This window comes from Muntiacus reevesi, chromosome 18 (assembly GCF_963930625.1).
Source record: "Muntiacus reevesi chromosome 18, mMunRee1.1, whole genome shotgun sequence".
In the NCBI taxonomy this organism is placed as follows: Eukaryota; Metazoa; Chordata; class Mammalia; order Artiodactyla; family Cervidae; genus Muntiacus; species Muntiacus reevesi.
The window spans coordinates 31204713-31223686 of record NC_089266.1 but is presented as its reverse complement, the minus strand read 5'-3'; positions in this window follow the sequence as shown (position 1 = coordinate 31223686).

The window sequence follows — 18974 nt, the reverse complement described above, 5'->3', positions numbered from 1 at the left end:
GCACACCAGGTTCCCCTGTCTTTCAGTATCTCCCGGAGCTTGCTCACTCTCATGTCCATTGCCATCTAACTGTCTCATCCTGTCATCTAACCGTCTCATCCTGTCGCCCCTGTCTCCTCCTGCCCTCAATCTTTCCCAGCATCAGGGTCTTTTCCAGTGAGTGGACTCTTTGCGTCAGGTGGCCAAAGTATTGGAGCTTCAGCTTCAGCATCAGTCCTTCCAATCCAACCCTTCCAGGGTTGATTTCCTTTAGGGCTGACTGACTTGATCTCCTTGCTGTCCTCATGACAGTTTTCGTACAGTCTATTTTGGAGATCTAGGCTCCATCCAGTCAGAGGGTTGATTAGAAATCATTTTTATTTGATTCGGATCACACAAGGCCAAGCAGAAAAGGACCCTAAGTGTTAACAGAGACACGAAGCAAAGTGAAAGCCTGATCCTTAGAGAATTCTGGCCTCAACCAAACAATTTAAACCTTTTCAAACATGTTGGAATAAGCAAGAAACGAGACACGCTTTGACAGGTCATTTATTTCAAACTATATGTATCTTAAGTGTAAGTGAATCCAGCTGTTTCTCCTCCTCTGCTCCCTCCCTCTCCCATTTTCCTGATGAGGCACTGACAGCTTCAGAACAGCCCGCGTGCAGCGTTCGCACAGCGGGACAAACATTGCGTTACTCTGACCTCAGGAGGCTGAGTCTTGGTCCCATAAATCACCACCCAGACATTCAAGTGTCACTGCCTCTGGCTGGGCGCCTCCCCTGGCCCAAGTCTGGCACGCACTAGGCTAAGGCTTGGTCCAGGTGGACGAGGAAGCTCCTTCTGTCTCTGTCCTCTGGCACCGCTCCGTTTCAGCCTTCACTTCTTAAGTCCAGGGACCTGCCTGCCAGCTTGTGCTTCAGGGTCTCTGTGCGGGAGTCCCCTCCACCTGGTACCCGTTTCTCCCATCAGCTTCACCTCGCCTGAGATCTCAGTCTCTCACGTGGAGCCTCTGCCCAAGGTGGGGCAGACTGGGCCTCCTTCAACCTCTGCTGAAAGGCCTCTTCCACACTAGCGCCTCTGCTGAGTCCTCCCTTCGCTAGGTCACCTCCCCATTATTGGCCTTAATAGCAACCTTGGAGATCCATTGTTCTAAAAAACAAAACAGCCCTCCATGTGCATTCTTGGGGCTGATTTTACCTTCTAGTCTCCAAATTTCCATGAAGATGGTCCCAAGCCTGGCTGGTTCACTTCTCCATGCCCAGCCAGCAGCACAGGACTGTGTGGCCTTGGGCATAAGTTAATAATTCTTGAAAAGTTGCCATGTGTCTGCCATTGGGCAAGGCTCTGAGTATACTCTGGTGCTCGGTAGACTTGATGGACTGAGTCATGTAAATCAAATTTAAACATATCTATATTCTTGATCACTTTTCCAAAAACTGGTGCCTGTTCCCAAATTTCCAGGATCAGCAAAAGGCATTACAATGATCTCTCTCAGTCTCTAAGCTAGAAATGTGGCTTCCTTGATACACATGTACGGACAGGAGTGTGGAATAGCATCAGGTTCTGTAAGTTCATCCTTTTGCATAGTCTTCATATTCATTCATGTGTACTCAGTACGTTCAACTCTTTGCGACCCCACGGACTATAGTCTGCCCAGTTCCACTGCCCATGGGGTTTTCCAGGCAAGAATACTGAGGTGGGTTGCTAGTTCCTACTCCAGGGGATCTTCTTGACCCAGGGATCGATCCAACCTGCAACTCCTGTGACTCCTGCCTTGGCAGGTGGATTTTTACCACTGCACCCCTGGGAAACCCATCTTTATATTCACTTCTTCTTTTTTTTTCCTGCTGATACATGGCCCTGGTCATGCGTGCAATGCTAAAATACCTATGCTCATCCTTCCTTCCTCCTGAGAAGAACATTATCAGCAATTTTTATCAGCATTATCAGCAATCCAGTTCATAGATCTTTACTTATACACACACACACACACAGACACACACACACACACAGAGTGTATATAATGTGTATGTGTGTTTGTGTATATACACAGTTGACCTTTGAACAATAAAGGGTTGGGGTATTGACCCTCATACTTGAAAATCTGAGTCCAACTGACTTTTCGTTGAAGTTATATTGATGTATAAGTAAGTGTAAGTGTTAGTCGCTCAGTCATGCCCGACTCTTTGTGACCCCATGGACTGCAGCCCACCAGGCTCTTCTGTCCATGAGATTTTCCAGGCAAGGATACTGGAGTGGGTTGCCATTTCCTTCTCCAGGGGATCTTCCAGATCCAGGGATGGAACCCAGATCTCCTGCACTGCAGGCAGATTCTTTACCGACTGAGCTAATACTCCTTTTCTATCCCTGTTGTTTCCAGAAGCTTTTTAAAGTAAGGAATGATGCAAAACTGAGGTGTAATGCTTAATGTCTCTTGAATTGTCCATTGTTGAGTTTTGTTCAACTTGGAGTTTGTACTTAAATGATAAAGAGTCATTCTTTTCTTGTACCTGTAGAACAGGCTTTGGTATTGAAACCGTTTACCTCAGATTGGGACTTGAACCCACGTGGCAGGGACTCAAACCCAGCCAAAACCCACGGTACCTGGTTTCAGGACCTAATGAAGCTCAGGTTCTTGATGTCTCATCACAGTAAGAATTCAGTGAGAGACAAAGTGAGAGGTAAGGAGTGGATTTCTTCAGATACAGAGAGGAGCACACTCAGAGTGTGGGCCATCACAGAAGGCGAGTGCATATTGATGTATAATATTATGCAAATTATAAGTGCACAATGAAAATCTGAGTGTGACTTACAGTCAGCCCTCCATATATATGATTCTTCACTATCTGTAGGGTTTTCTGTTTGTTTGTTTTCCTAAATGCCTTTTAGCATTATTTAACTTTTAACATGATTAGAATAGAATACTTTGTTTAAAACTCTAAAAATAAAGGAGATGGTAATATAAATCATGTGAATACAAGCCAAGGGAAAACACTGTGATATTAAAACAAAAGTAGAATTCAAGGCAAAAAAAATTACATAGGACAAATATTATTTTAAATTGAAGCTTGTAGTCCACAAGGGAAATATAAAATTATGAGTATTTGTGCCTCCCAAGCACCATTAAAACAGATAAAAAGTGTTGAAGGAACAGTTGGTGGAAACAGAAACTCTGGAGGCATTAGGAAAGCTCTTTTCTCATTGTTAAGCAAAAGAAACAGGAGGGAAAGGATAGAAAGAGAATTTATATAAAATGATTAATAATGTGGTTTTAATCAGCATGGTATCTATTAAACAGAAATTCTATGGACTATGCATTCTAATTATGAATCTGTAAAGCTAGAAATAACCAAAACATAATAATAGAATAATCTCAATCATCTGGAAACTTTAACACACTGTCCTAAGTAGCTCTCGGAAGAAAGGAAAACATGGATCTTCAATTAAAGTATATTTAGAAAGAAATAGTGCTGTGAACACAACAAATTAAAAGTTTATGGGAAATGGCAAGCAGAGCATTGTTCAGAGACAAATTCATAATCATAAATACTTTAATACCCAAAATGGAATAAAAAATAGACTAACTCAAGAAATTGGAAGAAGAAAAACAAACAAGGAACTAAAACAAGAAATAAACCAAAGAATATGGAAAAAAATGAAAGAGGAATAATTACAAAACATAAAAGCAGAAATCAATATATTTGATCTTAGAAATACTACAACAGTAAATGGTGACATTTAGTTTGTCAAGTAAAAAAGGAAACACACTCAAAAAAGTAACTTTAAGCATTAGAAAATATGTATAATCAGAGATTAAGGAGATAAAATACTATGAGAATAACAGTATAAAATCTAAATAGTATAAAGTCTGATAATACTATAAAGTCTAAAGTTAATAAATGTGAAAATATTAGAAAGATATAAATTGTAAAAGTTTACTTAACAAGAAATCTGAAATAAATACTTGAGAGAAAAATTGAAAAAAGTCAAGGTATTACCACCAATAAATGTGTCAACTCTAGATAGGTGAATCCTTTCAAACTCTCAAGGGACAGATAACCTCCATCAGGTAAAAACTCTTCCACATTCTATCACTTTCTGATTGTTATTGTATATTGGAAAAACAATCTCTCTGAACCTCAGTTTCTTAACTATTGGAATGAAAATAATAAATATACCTGACTAAGGAATCGTGCGTGCATATGTGATAAGTCGCTTCAGTCGTGCCCGACTCTGTGCGACTCTATGGACTGTAGCCCACCAGGCTCCTCTGTCCATGGGATAAGATACACTTATCCTTCCTAAAATACACTTAAAAAAAAAAAAACTAGACTTGGTAGAAACTACAGTTGTTGTTTAGTTGCTGAGTCGTCTCCAACTCTTTGCAACTCCATGGACTGTAGCCCTCTGCACTCCTTCATCCTTGGGATTTCCCAGGCAAGGATACTGGAGTGGGTTGCTGTTTCCTTCTCCAAGAAATTACAGTAATGTGGTCAATTATAAAATAAATATATGAAATCTTAATACCACTATAATAGAACAGTTGTCTTTGGAAGATGTAACAAGTCCCATTCACACGAGTCCTCAGAAAACAAAATGACAAGGCGGTGGTACAGGGTGCACTGATGTATTGAGGGACACCAAAGAAAACTTGAATAAACAGAAAGATGGTGATTTATGATTAGAGGCATGATGATGTGATTTCATTCTGGAAAACATGAAGTACGTGGGCAGTGTGATACTGAATTTGTAATGTTTCTGTGGAATTTGCCTTTGCACTTTGATTCCTATGAAAGTCTTGGTCAGGATAATTTCTGTGATTCTCAGTGAAGGGGAATATCTCCTTTCATACAGTTTTCTCATTTGTAGTAAGTTTAGTTTTCTACCAAACTCTGATGAACAAATGTACTGCCTTAAGAGAGGCTGGGAGACACCCCCACACAAAAGAGATTGCCTCTTTTGCCCAAATGGTGACTCATATAAATTAAATACATGAGGATTCTCAGGATTAGGTCACTAAGGAGGCACAAGGGGACCTCCCAAGAGGCAGGAGCAAGAAGCATCTCCACCAGTGGTCTGGCATTTGGGGCAGCGGCAGAGGACATGCGATTAGACACAACACATCTCCGAGATGAGGGTGGATATCCATTCCCAGGGATCTGTGTTCCTACAAAGAAAAAAAAAAAAACCACTAAAAACCATGACATCAGCAAGTGCCAGATTCCAGCTGCTTCCTAAGAGTCCCCATTTAGCTGCTGCTTTATCATCTAGTGGGAATTGGAAACACCCTTCTATCCCAGAATTTGATCCTGTAACACAGCTTCTAAAGTAAGTGAGCCCAGTAGGGACATGGGATTTTTAATACAACTTCCTCCAGGCCAGAATTGTACCCTGCCACCCATGGGGCTGAGGGCCCTGAGGTGGCCGATTCTGCAGAACAGGCTATTATGAATTTCATATACATACCATCCACTGGAATGTGGCCCCATCCCATCTTGATCCATTTCCTCCTTATCTTTCAGACATAGATTTTTTTCTGTCTTTTCTCAGTTCATATGATCCCCAGGCTGGTAGTTCTTACACTGGATGTTATTCTCCAGATCCTCCAAGGATGCTTTCTTTGCCCCCAGAAGTATTTATTGAGTACCATCCGTGTCCAGGGAACAGGACTGGGAGCTAAAGGGGCAAATGTCTAAGACGTGGTTTCTGTGACGGAGGGGTTTATAGTCTTCATTGCACAATCCTGATTCGCAAACCACATCCAGGAAAAGCAGGCTGCGTGAGGGGTGAAGGCCCCAGATGATGGTGTCCTGGGGGCGGAGGAAATGGTCGTTGAGGCCCAGGGGAAGTGAGCTGGGGAGGGGCAGACCAGGGGGTCATAGTTAGCTTGGGCATCCAGACCCTAGGGTTGGGAACTGGGCCGCTGCCTTAGGAGAGGCTGGGAGATACCCCCACACTCCAGCCCAGCCCACCCTCCTCCTGCCACAAACCTTCACCTCTGCTGGGCTAGTGTGGCCCCCTCCCCCAGAATTTAATCAGGCGGTGCTCCCAGGGCGGATCCAGGGCAGAGAGCCTGGAGGAGGAGGTGAGGGTAAAAGGTGAAGGAGGGCAGCCCCACCAGAGGAGCTGGGGACCCTGTCCTGCCCCACCTGGTCACCTGGGACGGGGGAGTCAGGCCACAGGCTGAGACCTTTCCATCTCAGCAGGCTTTCTCGCCAGCATCCCACGGCCCCAGTGCCGGGCCTCCTTCGGGAAGGATTGTAGGCCTGAGTGTGTGTCTTCTCTAGCCCCAAGAAGGATTTTGTGACCTGGGCTCCAGGTTACAAAAGATGGACTCCCCCTGTTGCATGAGCAGGTCAGCTGAGGAGCTACACCTCAGGCAGAGTGTCCTGCTTTGGCTTATAGTTGGGGGCAGGTAGAATGTGAGGGAGATTGGGAGATCTGCCCAACCACTAATAAAGCAGCAAACCAGTTCCCGTTTGCTGTGGGTGCCAGCACCCAGGCCTGACGTCAGAGCTCAGGCGCCTCCATTCCCCTTCCCGTCTCTTTCACTGGTCCTCAGGAACCATTCTTCCCAGAGCACCTTAGCATCCATGGTCTGCACGACTCACTCAGCCAGTGGCTCATTCTGCTTTAATGTAAAGTTGTTTTAAAATCTAGTCACTTAGCAAATAGGAACCTGGCTCTGCCACGCTAGTGTCCTCACCTGTGATCTGGCACATGGTAGGGGGCAAGTTATACACCTCACCCTCTCAACAGAACTCGGAAAGGGAGATGGAAACCACAGTAGGTTTCACCTCCTGCCTGTTAGAATGGTCATCATTAAAAAGGGAAGAGATATAATAGCCAAGATAACAATGACATGAGTTTGAGCAAACTCCGGGAGACAGTGAAGGATAGGGAAGCCTGACGTGCTGCAGTCCATGGGATCCCAAACAGTCAGACGCGACTTAGTGACTGAACAACCATAATGGCCAAGACATGGAAACAACCTGAGTGTCCATTGATAGATGAATGACTGAAGAAGTTGTGATGTATATACACACACATACATGCAATAGAATATTATTTAACCATAAAAAATAACTAAATCTTGCATTTATGACAATGCAGATGGATCTTGTGGATATCATGCTAAGTGAAATGTTCAGTTCAGTTCAGTTCAGTTGCTCAGTTGTGTCCGAGTCTTTGCGACCCCAACACCACAGTTCAAAAGCATCAATTATTCGGCACTCAGCTTTCTTTATAGTCCAACTCTTGCATCCATACATGACCACTGGAAAAACCATAGCCTTGACTAGACAAACCTTTGTTGGCAAAGTAATGTCTCTGCTTTTTAATATGCTGTCTAGGTTGGTCATAACCATACTGTTCATGGGGTTCTCAAGGCAAGAATACTGAAGTGGTTTGCCATTCCCTTCTCCAGTGGGCCACATTCTGTCTTGGGTGGCCCCACATGGCGTGGCTTAGTTTTATTGAGTTAGACAAAGAGGAAGACAAAACCTATATGATCTCATATGTGAAATCTAAAAGCAAATGAACAAACAGACTCATAGGAAGAGATCAGATGAATGGTTAGTAGAGGCAGAATGGACTAGGGAAAATTGGATGAATGGTGGCCAAAAGGTACCAACTTCCTGTTATAAGGGGAAAAAAAGAAAACAAGCAAAAAGCTCACCTAGAGTGGGACCCAGGTCATCATGTGGCAAGAAGCATTCAAGCTAGGTCTCTGAGGCTGAGTGGATGTTCTAGTATTTGAATTGGCCAGGAGGAGACTAGTCAAGAAAAGGAGAATGCTGTGAGAGGTCAGTTCATGGATATGGAATCACATGGTTTGCTCAGCATTAAGAAGTCCGTTTTGTTGGAAGGTGTGGACTGTGGTGGGGTGGGGAGAGCTGTGGGCAGGCAAAGGGTGAGAAGCAGCTGGGGAGGCTCAGGAGGCCAACACACAGTGATGTCTGGAATGATGTCTCCATCCCCCAGTGTCCTCCTGTGACCTGAGGATCCAGGTATGGTCCATGGACGAGCAGCATTGCCTCCCTTGGGAGTTTGTTAAAATGCATAATCTCAGGCCCCACCCCAGACCTCTCCAAACAGAATCTGTGTTTTCCCAGGTGACTTGCGTGCACATTAAATGCTGACAAGCACTGGTCTATCGCACAGATGATTAAAAATCCAAGCCTCCCCTGAAGTCCTAAACAAGAACAGATGCCTCTGAAATAATGGCTTCACAGCTGGGTTTTGAGTCATGGCCCGAACCCTGCCTTTCTCCAGCATCTCCCCACATCCTCTGTGGAGATGGGGTCTCAGAGGGTCTCACAGTCAAGGGCAGGTTCTCACGGCCTGCCCGCCACCACTCCCAGGGGCTCTGATGCTGGCTGCTCTGAGACCAGAGTGTGAGACGCTCTGGTCTAGAAGCACTGCTCCTCCCACTGGAACACAGGGCTCAGAAGAGATTGGGGAGCTCACAAATGGGAATATTTCCTGTGCGAAGAAGTTCGGGATTTGTTGCCTTGGTCTTTCACTTGCCCCAACTCTGCTTTAACTGGACATTTATCACAGTTAAAGTATAAATAATACCATTAGCCTTCCAAGCAGCGATAAAATTAGCCGTGTAAACAAAGCAAGTCAGTGACCTTCGGCAAACCCCTTGCTGACTCCAACCCAACACCTACTAAGACGATTAGTCAGGGCGCATTGGAGTGGGGCAAGGGGCCCTGGGGAGGAGAGCGGCCCTCCCCCTCTTTCCTGAGAACCCTCCGCTGTCCTGGGATGGGTCCTGAAACGTCTATGGATGATTAGGGCTCTGGACGTCTGGAGCTTCAGCCCAGCTCTGTGCCAGACTCTGTCATGGTTCGCTTTCTCCTGGACGAAAGGTCCTTCCAAGTTCAGATGCTCTTGCTGTGCACGCTTGGCTCCCTGAGAAGGAGATGCTCTGGCCCGAAGCTCCAGCGAGGCGGCGGCAGGCGAGTGGGAGGCCGGCCATGGCTGCCGTGTCTATTCTGTGTGGACACACAGGCCTTTCTGGGTCAGTGGAAACTGATGCTTTGAGACTAAGAGGAGCCCCACCTCTGCTGAGGGGGGGTGCGGGACGGGCGTTGTGGAGATGCAGCCCAAGTGTGCACTCCTCCTAAGCCGCTGGTTTGTGTTACTGACTTGGACCCCTTCTCTCGGGCTCCCCTTTTATTGGATCGTTTCCTCTCCTGATCGTTAAGATGATGGCAGAGGTTCTCATTACACTTGTTTTTGTCTTCCTGGTAGAAAAAGCCCAGGATCTGAGTCAGAGGTCCTGGCTTTTTGTCTGAGTTCTAATGGAGGGAAGGGGAGAAACACTCCTTCCAGGCCCCCCCAGGTCCTTCCGGGGGGACGGCAGTTTGAATCTGGCCACGTCAGATGCCAAGTGTTGGGTGCTGTGCTGCGCTTGGTTGCTCGGTCATGCCTGACTCTTTGCAACCCCATGGACTGTAGCCCACCAGGCTCCTCCGTCCATGGGATTTCCCAGGCCAAGAATCCTGGATTGGGTTGCTGTGCCCTCCTCCAGGGAATCTTCCCAACCCCGGGATCAAAATAGGCATTAGGGGCCATGCATAAAAAGACCCAGCCTGCAGGTGAGAGAATTTGCATGCGTGTTTGTGTGCATATGTATGTTTGTAGGTCTGTGCATGTATGTGTGCACACAAATGTATGCATGTTTGTATATGCATACATGTGTCTGTGTGAATGTGTGTGTAGATTTGTGGGTCTGTGCATGTACATTGGTTGTGTCTGTGTGCATGTGTGTGTCTATCATATCCTCCCAGGCAGAGGCAGAAGTATGCATAGAGTGTGAAGGCCTCTCTGTCTGCCTTCTCATCACTCACATGCCCAACAAACCAGGGGCTGTCTAGAGACAAAGTCAGCCTCGCCCTATTCATTAGTGGCAAATAGAGTTACTCGACACCACTCTCTCTGGCTCTTCTCTCCTTGTCCACTCTGTGTAAGCTGGCCCCAGAGTCATGCTCCAGCCTGAATTCCCCATTAGAAATCAAGCCCACGAAGCTCATGTGCTGTCGCTTTTCATGTTGACCCTTGTCTCAGGACACCCCTGGGCAAAGGGCATTTCTGGAGATTTCCTCCTCCAGTCCTGTCAGTTATCATCTACATCCCATGTTTATCCTCGTGTTCTACCATGTCCCAGCCCTTCTCACAGAGAGGTTTCCGTACCTTCCTACACAGAACTCTCCCAACCTGACTTCTCTCTGACCAGACTCAGAGAGATTTAAATGAAATAACATTGGAAAACGCTTGATGAATTTTAAAAACATATTCAAAAGGAAATTTCTTATTGTCTTTGTGGCATTGGTGTGGTTTCTTGATGAAATGGAGATGGTGATCTTTATAGGAGTGAACAAAATAGGTTGACACTTGTTTTGTTTTCTTTTTTTGACCTATAATGGGTAAGTTTCCATGTCTGTTGAGAGGTGCTTTTATGTATCTACAGCAAGGTATACGAGATAGTAAGCAGTCTGAGGAGGGAGGAGGGTGTATTGATTAAGCACAAGCTGGCTCTGAGGATAAGCACTCAGCCTGGGTTTCCCTGGTGGCTCAGATGGTAAAGAATCTGCCTGCAACGCAAGAGATCTGGGTTTGATCTCTGGGTTGAGAAGATCTCCTGGAGAAGGAAATGGCCACCCTATCCAGTGTTCTTGTCTGGGAAATCCCAGAGACAGAGGAGCCTGCCTGGTGGGCTTCAGTCCCTGGGGTCACAGCATCAGACATGACTGAGCAGCTAACATTTTCTTGCTTTCTGGCATCTAAGGGCCTGTTAGGGTTGACATTCTTGAAGAGGCTCTCTTCATCAAACCCCAATGATTTTGCCAACTTATCATCATTGCTCTAAACAAAGGTTGGTTGAGTTTTATTAGGGGTGTGGTTCCTAAAGGCTTTACCTCCATAAACATATTCTCAACATGGGAAAATAAAATGGATTAGGACACTAATGCACCCTTCCCACATGAGAGGAACATTCCTCTCTTTTTTCTAATCTATTGAGCCTTCTATACACAGAATGCAGGAAATCAGACACAGACAAAGACAAGCCCCAGATGAGAGCCTTCTAGCATTACTGCCTTGTACATGGGCCAGCTGACTGCAATCTCCACTGGCCCTGTGCTAGCCATGTGAGCTCAGATAAATGCATCGTCTTGGTGGGAGCCCTAATATCCACTTCCGTGCTGTCAGAAACCAAGGCTGGTCCAAGTCTCTCAGGAATGCAGGCCAATCTCTTAGATCTCTCTCTCCCTGCCTTGGTCTCTTCTCTCCTGTCTACTAGCATATTTATTTCTCTTGTCCATTAAAACAAAAACAAATCTCACACAGTACAATAACTTCTGTCTTATCTACCATCTTACTGAAGTCACACTGCTTGCTTGCTTTCCTTTTTGTCTCTCATATGATGAGTGCAAAGCATTCTGCACCATCTGATGCTATTTCTTCATCAACAGATTTCTTCTTTGTCTCTTTTACCCCGACCTGCTGAAGAATTGATACTTTTGCATTGTAGTGCTGGAGAAAACTTTTGAGAGTTCCTTGAACCTGCAGGGAGATCAAACCAGTCAATCCTAAAGGAAATCAGTTCTAAATATTCATTGGAAGGACTGATGCTAAAGATGAAACTCCAATACTTTGGCCACCTGATGCAAAGAGCCAACTCATTGGAAAAGACCCTGATGCTGGGAAAGATTGAGGGCAGGAGGAAAAGATGACAGAGGATGAGATGGTTGGATGGCATCCTCTACTCAATGAACATGAGTTCAAGCAAACTCCGAGAGTTAGTGAAGGACAGGAAAGCCTGGCGTGCTGCAGTCCATAGAGTTGCAAAGAGTCAGACATGACTTAATGACTGAACAACGAACAACAACAATCCTGCCCAAATGGCTTCTTTGAAGTGCTTGCAGTGCCCATGCAGTTAGAAAATCCAATACCTATCTTGTAGGACTCAAGCCATCCTCATATACAGGATTTAAAGTAGCTTCAGGACAACATGCCTTTTTAAGATTTAGGTCTGATCCCCTTCCACTGGGAAGAGCAGATCAGCTCCCAGACACCCAGGCTGCTCTGCCTTCTTGCACATTCCTTCCAACGACAGGAAGCTCATCTGGAAAGCTCTGAGTGGTCTTATTCCAGCCATCCCCACCAGACTCGGGTTTAGAAGAAGCACCACCTATCCCCGCCCCATCTGTGGTCAGTGGAATCTAGTCCAGCAGCATCTTTTCCCCTGGAAGTCTTCCCTTTCTCTTTGCAATGGAGCTGTGGAAATGCACGCTCTCAAATTTCCTCTGAATCCTTTATCCCCCCAAGTCTTATAGTCAGAATTTCCATTTTTATGTCTCCAAAGTGAGAACTCTGAGACAACCTAGAGGGGTGGGATGGAAAGGGATGTTGTGGGGGAGTTCAAGAGGAAAGGGACATATGTTTGTATCTATGGCCGATTCATGTTGATGTATGGCAGAAACCATCACAATATGGTAAAGTAATTATCCTCTAATTAAAAATCAACCAACCAATGAGTCACTCAGACACGTCCAACTCTTTGTGACCCCATGGATTCTAGTCCCCCAGGTTCCTCTGTCTGTGGGATTCTCCAGGCAGGAATACTGGAATGGGTAGCCATTTCCTTCTCCAGGGACTCTTCCCAACCCAGGGATCGAACCCAGGTTCCCTGCATTGCAGGCAGAGCTACCAGGGCAGCCCAATTAGAAATTTAAAAAAAATTTTTAACTGAGAATTCTTAACTGATTTAAAGATACCCATAGTTTTCCTTGAAATTATACTACTCTGTAAATTATGTAGTATAATTAGGAATTGTATTTCTTCTTAGCAATGTATCCTAAGGAAAAATCAGGCTATATACTTTCTAAGGCAGTTGTCTATACTTGTGCAAAATCTCTCTGTTTGAACAAGACCATGATCTAAACGAGTGATTCTCAGGGGCTTCCCTGGTGGTCCAATCTTTAAGACATCACCTTCCAATGCAGGGGGTGCGGGTTTGATCCCCAATCAGGAAGCTAAGATCCCACATGCCTTGTAGCCAAAACACCAAAGCATAAAACAGAAGCAATATTATCACAGATTTAATAGAGACTTTAAAAATGGCCTGCATCAAAAAACATCTTTTTTTAAAACTTAGCAATTCTCAAACTGGGCAGCACATCACTAGAGCTTGAGGGACTTATTTAGCAGCCTAACATCGGGAGCTGTTCCAGATGTGCTAAGTCAGAGCCGCCAGGCCATCAGCACTTTTCTCAAGCTTCACCCGGGGTTCTCGTCCATACCTAGGTTCACAGGGCTCCTGGTAACAGGTTGTCAGAAATGCCAGTGCCGCCTCCAGGGATGTAAACAGCCCCCGACGGGCATGTCTTATAACTTTGGACTTAGGAAACTCTAGTCTCCTCTGTAGCTCCACTGGGAGTAAATCCCAACAAAACGTTTTTATTTGTCACGAGGGTTTCTCTTTCATTAGTTCTCTCTCCTCCTGAGAAGGGGAGCCACCTCCAAGCTCACCAACTAAGTCCCTGTTGAATCTGTCATTAGGGGACGTTCCCATTTCACGGGCCTGCTAAGGAAGCGCAAGTCATGACCTTCAAGGCCCCCAGTTTCCATGTCTGACACTAAGTCCCTTCTTCCCCTGTTGATCCCCTTGTTCTGTGCGAGGCTGACTGCTTGGGTCTCTGCTGCCAATTCTCTTGTTTTGTGTCTTGGTAGCCTTGGGGATTTTAAACACTTCACCCCTTTCTCTTCCTCCTTAATCAAGGAATTGATGTTCTGCATGACTCTCGTCAGCAACCTCTGGGTATAAATAATTATATCACAAGGTCATGACCATTCAGATGCCTTCGCCATCTCCTTTTCTGATTTTGCCTTCGAGCAACTGTAAAGAGCTCCCTCGGTGCTAATGCACAGTCTCGGCTTTGATGCTGTGGGTTTGGGGGAGGCAGGGGGGGATCTCCTAAGAAAGGGAAGTGGCGGTGACTAAGCAGAACACATGCTTGGAGGTGAAGGCCCAGGGTCTGAGTTAGAATCTATACCTCTCTTCATCACCAGCCCTGGAATCTAGGCAGTTAATAAAAAAATTCCAGTTCTCTCTGCTTCTCCTCTTCCATTGACTTTACCCCCTTTCACTTCTCTATTCGTTCTGTTACTAGGTTTACCCTTGTCAGTTCTAAATCTCCCAAGCCTGATTCTCCCACCCTACCCCTCCCCACGCTCCTTTGCAGCCTCCTGTTATTCGCAAATGGAAATCCAGAACAGGTAAGCGCATCACTAAGTCCCTGTACAACCTGGCACTAAAGTGTGCTTTCACTTTTGACTTCGATTTCTCCCCATGGTGCTCCTAAAGTTTTCTGTGTTGTCCCAATCCTCCAGATATGCTCTGTCCTTTGATGGGATCATGGCTTTCCCCCCATGCAGTTGCCTTCTCCATGGCTGGAGTTGGGGAAGGAAAAGGGAAACTGATTTGTTGAGCTGCTTCTATACTCTGAGCACTTGAGTATGCCTGGAGTGTGTGTGTGTGTGTGTGTGTGTGTGTATGTGTGATTAGTTCACGTCTGTCAATAGACCTTAAAACCTTTACTTGCAGCCCTGTATTATATATAAGAAAATAGATGGTTTAAATAGTCCTGTCTGAAAATACGGAATTAATAAAAAAACTCTCCACAACTGAGCTCACATGTCAGTTCTTCATGAAATCTCTTTCCACCTGCTCCTAATTCATTGCTCTCATTCCCTTATTTATATAGATTGATGTATGAGTATTTAGTGAGAATATGCTCTATGCCAGGTACAATGCTTGGTCCAAGAGCAGGAATAAGACAGAACACATTCTTGCCCTCAAGGAACTTCCATTCTTATGGGGAAATGGATAATATACCATTAAATAAATAGCCAAGAAAACTAGTGGGGTAAACTCTGTGGCAGTAACAGGTAAGGTAGTTGCAGGTGATAGTATCTACAAGGAGCCGACTTAAAATTCAGAGAATCAGGAAAGGACCCTGAGAAAATGAGAAAGAGCTAAAATACATCTTGGAGGATGAACACTTCACACACAGGGAGAAGTGTGTGCAAAGGTCCTGGGACAGGAAAGAACTTGGTATGTTAGGGGGGATACTTTTATTGAAGTGGTAACAGATGAGATTGAAAAGGTAGTTTGGTACCAGATTATGTCGAACTCTGAGGTCACTTTGGATTTTTTTCTGAAAGCAATGCAAGAGTTTGAAGGATTTTTTAGAAGAACTTTGTGAATGTATAATTAACATACACTAAACTGAAAATACATGAAGGGCACAATTTGACAAGTTTAAACACACATGTACACTCATGAAATTATCATCATACTCAAGATAGTAAGCATACCCGTCATCTCCCACAGTTTCATCGTGGTGTTTTGTAACCCCTCACTCAGAACGTTCCCTAACCACAGCCTCAGACAACCACTGATTTTCTTCCTATTACTGTAAATAACTTTGCATTTTTTAGCATTTTGTGTAAATAGGGTTGATTACTTGGGTCTCTAACATATATACTTTTGTGCATGTGTGTATGTGTGCGTGTGTGTTACTTGTAGACTTTTTACAGATATCTTTTATCAGGTTAAGGAAGTCTCCTATTCTTTACTGAAAGTTTTTATCAGGATTGGGTGCTGTGTTTTGTCAGATGTTTGTTCTCAATCTTTTGAGACAGTCATCTCTTTTTTTAAGGCTTTTAATTGATTGTTTTGATTGTTAAGCCAAAAATACATTCCTGAAATAATCCTTACTTGACTATTATGTAGTATCCTTTTTATATTATTGGCTTAAATTTGCTAAGATTGTTTTTAGAAAATCTGTACCTAGGTAGTTTTCTTTTCATGTAGCATCTTTTTTTTTTTTTTTTTTTTTGCATTTGCTATCAGAGTAATGCTGAGTTTGTAGCATGGTTTGGGAAGCCTTGTGTCTCTTCAGTATTCTTAAAGAGTTTGTTCAAATGAATGTTATTTCTTCCTAATGTTCAGTATGATTAACTAGAAGAGCCATCTGTAGCTGGAGCTTCTTTTGTTAGAAGGCTTGAAATTACAAATTCAATTTTTAAAAATAGATAAAGGGGTATCTTTTCAGGTTATCTCTTCCTTCTTGAGCAAGTTTTGATCTATGCCTTTTAAGGAATTTATACATTTCTTCTAAGTTGTCAAATTTATTGGCATAAAGTTGTACATAAGAAATAATCCTTTTTAACTTCTGTAGTAATGTCATGCCTCTCACTCCTGATAGTGTTAATATCACCCCAGCCCTATAAGTCTGGTTTACCAAATTTATTGATCTTCACAATTAACCAGGTTTTGATCTCATTAATTTTTATTTTTTGTGTTTTGTTTTATATTTAATGATTTTGCTCTTATTATTTATAGTATTCCATTTCTTTTCTGATAAATTCCTAGTTTATCTCCTTCCCTTTCCCCTTGGTAACCATAAGTTTGTTTTTCTGTCTCTGAGTCTTCCTGTTTCATTCATTTGTGTCATTTGTTTTTTTTTTTTAGATTCCACATATAAGTGATACCATATATTTGTTTTTCTCTGTCTGGCTTATTTAACTTATGATAATTTCAGTTCAGTTCAGTTGCTCTGTTGTGTCTGACCCTTTGCAACCCCATGGACTGCAGCGCGCCAGGCTTTTTTGTCCATCACCAACTCCTGGAGCTTACTCAAACTTATATCCATCAAGTCAGTGATGCCATCCAATCATCTCATCCTCTGCCGTCCCCTTCTCCTCCTGCCTTCAATCTTTCCCAGCATCAGGGTCTTTGCAAATGAGTCAGTTCTTCACATCAGGTGGCCAAAGTATCAGTCAGTGGCTTCAGCATCAGTCCTTCCAATGAGTATTCAGGACTGATTTCCTTTAGGACTGACTGGTTTGATTTCCTTGTAGTCCAAGGGACTCTCAAGAGTCTTCTCTGACACCACAGTTCAAAAGCATCAATTCTCCAGTCCAACTTTATAGTCCAGCTTTCTTTATAGTCCATCTCTTACATCCATTCCTGACTACTAGAAAAACCATAGCTTTGACTAGATGAACCTTTTTCAGTAATGTCTCTGCTTTTTAATATGCTGTCTAGGTTTGTCATAGCTTTTCTTCCAAGGAGCAAGTGTCTTTTAATTTCATGGCCGCAGTCACCATCTGCAGTGATTTTGGAGCCCCCCAAAATAAAGTCTGTCACTGTTTCCATTGTTTCCCCCTCTATTTGCCATAAATATGATAATCTAGGTCTATCCATTTTTCTTCAAATGATATTATTTCATTCTTTTCTTTTTTATGTCTGACTGATGTTCAGAATCACTGCAGATGGTGACTGCAGCCATGAAATTAAAAGATGCTTACTCCTTGGAAGGAACGTTATGGCCAACCTGGATAGCGTATTAAAAAGCAGAGACATTACTTTGCCAACAAAGGTCCATCTAGTCAAGGCTATGGTTTTTCCAGTGGTCATGTATGGATGTGAGAGTTGGACTGTGAAGAAATCTGAGCCCCGAAAAATTGATTCTTTTGAACTGTGGGGTTGGAGAAGACTCTTGAGAGTCCCTTGGACTGCAAGGAGATCCAACCAGTCCATCCTAAAGGAGATCAGTCCTGGGTGTTCATTGGAAGGACTGATGCTAAAGTTGAAACTCCAGTACTTTGGCCATCTCATGTGAAGAGTTGATTCATTGGAAAAGACCCTGATGCTGGGAGGGATTGGGGGCAGGAGGAGAAGGGGATGACAGAGGATGAGATGGCTGGATGGCATCACCGACTCTATGTGCATGAGTTTGAGTAAACTCCGGGAGTTGGTGATGGATAGGGAGGCCTGGCGTGCTGCGATTCATGGGGTCGCAAAGAGTTGGACACGACTGAGTGACTGAACTGAACTGAACTGATGTTCATATGGGCTTCCCAGGTGGTGATAATGGTAAAGAATCCACCTGCCAATGCAAAGCACACAAGAAACATGGGTTTGATCCCTGGGTCAGGAAGGCCCCCTGTAGTAGGAAATGGCAACCCCACTCCAGTATTCTTGCCTGGAAAACTCCATGGACAGAGGAGCCTGGTGGGCTACAGCCCATAGGGTCAGAAAGAGTCAGACACAACTGAGCACACACAGCATTCCATGTACCCCATTTATCTGTTGATGGACACTTAGGTAGCTTCCATGTCTTACTTTGTATTGTTTTTTAGTTATTTCATATGGGAGGATAAGTCCAGTTATTCCATCTCTATCAGAAATGAAAGTCTCATTTCTTTGAAGGGTTTTAAGTAGAGGAATCTTGTTATACCAGTTGAAGTTTTTAAAAAGATCATATAAACTGCAATGTAGAAAACAGATTGAAAGTGTAATGGGTCTTGAAGCCACATTTTTTTTCAGGGAATGTGCAAACAGAGAACAGGTCCAGGTGCCTGTGGAGACAGAATCCACTGGACTTGGATATGGAGAGAAAAGGGAAAGAGGAAAGGGAAGGGAAGAGTCAAAGCTGCCTCCTGAGTGTTTTCCTAGAACAACTGTGCCAGTGGGGAAAGCCCTGGTAGGGCCACAGTGGGAAGACAGGTATCAAGACTTTCTATTGTCCAGAGACTTGCCTCTTTAATCATTCAAGTGGAGCTGGTCACACAGAAAGAGGGCAGTAAGCATGTGGAGCTCTGGAGACAGGTTAGGACTGGAGACAGAAGAATAGTCATCAACATACAATTGTTCAAAGCTCTAGAACCTCATGAGATCACCTATGGGAAGAATGTAGATAAAGGAGAAAGGAAGATCCAGGACTGAATCTGAAGGAGTCTAGAGGCCAGGGAAGAGAAGGAACTGAGATGGAGATGAAGCAGCACATGTTTTCCTATGATACTTAGTACTTTCATTTAACTATCATTCCTTATTGCAGTTTCTGTAGAGCCACCTGTCACTCAACTGGACCATGAGCCCTTGAGGTTGGGGGGGCTGTCTTAATTTGTAT